General features: G+C 64.9%; 1 protein-coding gene across 1 annotated transcript in view; it reads right to left on the reverse strand.

The window, feature by feature from the left end:
• The window catches only part of ARL15 (ADP ribosylation factor like GTPase 15), a 213,964-nt gene extending 212,409 nt beyond the window's left edge, over positions 1–1,555 (reverse strand). Inside the window, exon 1 of the mRNA XM_006761775.2 lies at positions 1,109–1,555. The gene's annotated coding sequence lies outside the window, so the exon portion shown is untranslated. The remainder of the gene's footprint in view (positions 1–1,108) is intronic.
• Positions 1,556–3,092: the final 1,537 nt, after the last annotated feature.

The raw sequence follows: 3,092 nt of genomic DNA on the forward strand, positions 1-3,092 counted from the left end.
GGGGACAAAAGCAACAACGGAACCAAGTGGATAAGGACAAATGCTACAGAGAAAGAGAAAAGAACAGAACAGAATGTGCTGGGGAGAGGAAACCTGGGGTATGGCCACCTTTGAGAGCAGATGCGCTTCCAACAATGTCTGGCCAGTGACATGCGGCCCCCAGCCTGCTGTTGTGAATAAAGCTTTATTGGAACACGGCCACGTGCCCCGGTTTACACGTCACCCAGGCCTGCTTTTGGGGCAGCTGAGACAGAGACTGTGCGGCCTGCAAAGCCCGAAACACTCCCCCGCGACCCTTCACAAGAGCTGCCCACGCCCCCGACCGCCACCCCACCCCTACCCCCATCCCCGCTGCAGCCCGGCACCTGGAGTCCCCACAGCAGAGCTGTTTCAAGGCCACGGGCGCCAGGCCGGCAGACAGAGCTGCCTCTGCACTGTCCAGGTCGCCCACGTGCCCACCCAACATGGGGCTCAGGACGGGCCTGCTGAGTGGGGGAGCGGACAGGAGGAGGGAGGGGCTGGGAGGGGGGGGGGGAGCTGTCTCCTCCCTAAACCCGTGGACAGGCGTCCTTCGGGGGATGGTCTCAAAGCCCCAGGTTCCTTTCTTGCGGCAGCTGAACACTGGGCACCCCAGAATGAAAGCCAAGGGCCTAAAGTCACTAGTTTCATTTCAAGCAAGTGAACACGACGACAAGGCTGCTTCTAAACCGCGTCCTGTGAGCTGTGAGTCCCCAGAGTGCCCCCCGGGCCCCCCCGGAAGAGGCCTGCTGCCCCTGCTGCCGCTCCGACCCCTCCCGCAATGGCAGCAGCAGTGGGGACACAGTCGTCTCAGACAGGCTGGGCTCGGGCAGCAGAACTGCTCTCAGCAGCCACCCATGAGCCGTCACACCCTGACTCCTCTCTCCGCCTTCTCTTCACCGTCACGCGTTAATGTCGGCTCACAGAGGCCGGGCTTCCATGAGGGCTGAGCTGCGCACGCCGCCTCACACAGCCCGTGTCCCCTCAGCTTCTTCCCGCCCACTGTGCTCTGCAAAAATGCCAGGTCTAAAGAGTCTAAAAACCAGCAACTGAGTATCGGTTCTGAGCAGGGGATGAAGAGAACTCTGACCCAGCCTGCTCCACGACACGGCTGAAAGTGAGTGTAAGGCTCACGCGCTCCGTGAGGTGTAAGCGTGAGGCGCTCAGAACGGAGGAACTGGAGACGGTTCCCTGTGGGCGCTGCTTCCCACGGCGGCCGGTCCGGCCAGGCCCGTCCCCGAAGGAAGACACACGGGAGAGGCTGACGTGTCGCTGGCGCGGGAATCCAGGTCCTTCCCACGCGGCTGCGGAGACCACGGCCTGAGCCCAGCGAAACACGGCACAGCTCCGCTGCGGGCTCCAGCAGGAGCTGCCCGGTCGGGGCAGGTCGCAGGGGCCCTGAAACCAGCAGGAAACGCAAAGGAAGCCCAGGACGGACCCGCTTGTCCTGCCTCAAGACCAGGCTTGGAACCCAACATCACGGGAGGGCTGTGCTGCACAGAGAGGAACACGGTGAGTAATGCAGGCGCACAGCACTCCCGCGCACGATGGGGAGAAAGGAAACCCATCATCGCAGGAGGCTCGGAGCCGGGACACACGTGCAGCCAGCATGCAAGCAACACAGCTCAGCGCCCCGTGCTCCCCAGCTCGGCGCCCCGTGCCCCCCAGCTCAGCGCCCCACAGCTGAGAGCTCCACAGCTCAGTGCTCCGTGCTCCCCAGCTCGGCGCCCCGTGCTCCCCAGCTCAGCGCCCCACAGCTGAGAGCTCCACAGCTCAGTGCTCCGTGCTCCCCAGCTCGGCGCCCCGTGCTCCCCAGCTCAGCGCCCCACAGCTGAGAGCTCCACAGCTCAGTGCTCCGTGCTCCCCAGCTCGGCGCCCCGTGCTCCCCAGCTCAGCGCCCCACAGCTGAGAGCTCCACAGCTCAGTGCTCCGTGCTCCCCAGCTCGGCGCCCCGTGCTCCCCAGCTCAGCGCCCCACAGCTGAGAGCTCCACAGCTCAGTGCTCCGTGCTCCCCAGCTCGGCGCCCCGTGCTCCCCAGCTCAGCGCCCCACAGCTGAGAGCTCCACAGCTCAGTGCTCCGTGCTCCCCAGCTCGGCGCCCCGTGCTCCCCAGCTCAGCGCCCCACAGCTGAGAGCTCCACAGCTCAGTGCTCCGTGCTCCCCAGCTCGGCGCCCCGTGCTCCCCAGCTCAGCACCCCACAGCTGAGAGCTCCACAGCTCAGCGCCCCGTGCTCCCCAGCTCAGCGCCCCGCACCCCTCAGCTCAGCGCCCCACAGCTGAGTACCCCACAGCTCAGCGCTCCGTGCTCCCCAGCTCAGTGCTCCGTGCTCCCCGGCACGTGGCCAGGCAGGAAGCAGCCAGAGGGCCAGGGAGCCGGCCGTCAATCACCAGCCAGGGAAGTGCTCAGAGGCACGAACTTGACTTTCAAGCTGTTGGGTTCCAACAGAACAGACACTGAGCCCTCCCAACCCCATTTGCTCCTGGGCAGGACCTGGAGAGCCTGCCCACTGACACGGCCACGGGGCCGGGCAGCCTGGCCACGGGGACTCAGGCACCCGGGGCCATGAGCCAGGCCCTGTCACCCCACTGCACACCCAGGGGCGGCCGCGACCTTTACCCCGGTTCCCAGCGGTGCGGGCGGGGGGCAGGAAGGGGTGAGGGTGGGCGCTGGAAGAATGAACGGAACCGGGAAGCTCTGTGGCAACAAGAGTGCCCTCGGCCCCGTTTTCCATCGAGTCCCAATGCAATCAGAGGAAACACTTCCACCGCCTGGTAAGAGTCTGCTCCACCCTGAGCTGTGTCGAGGTCACCGGAGTGTCCCCAGCGCCCGAGGCTCACAGGAGACGGCTGTCTGCGCGAGTGAATGGCGATCACGTGAAGGAGCGTGATGAGCGCTGATTTCACGGAGCTAGAGAAGAACGGAAGACAGCGCGCCAGGAAGGAAGACGATGGAGAAAAAATGTAGGAAGTCTGCAGTCATCTAATCACTCCCATCTTCCCTACAGACAGCATTCATCCTCAGAGGCCTGGACTGGGCTGCCCACGCTCCCCCCCTCATCGGTGGTGGGGCCAGAA

Source organism: Myotis davidii, unplaced genomic scaffold (genome assembly GCF_000327345.1).
Source record: "Myotis davidii unplaced genomic scaffold, ASM32734v1 scaffold496, whole genome shotgun sequence".
Classification (NCBI taxonomy): Eukaryota; Metazoa; Chordata; class Mammalia; order Chiroptera; family Vespertilionidae; genus Myotis; species Myotis davidii.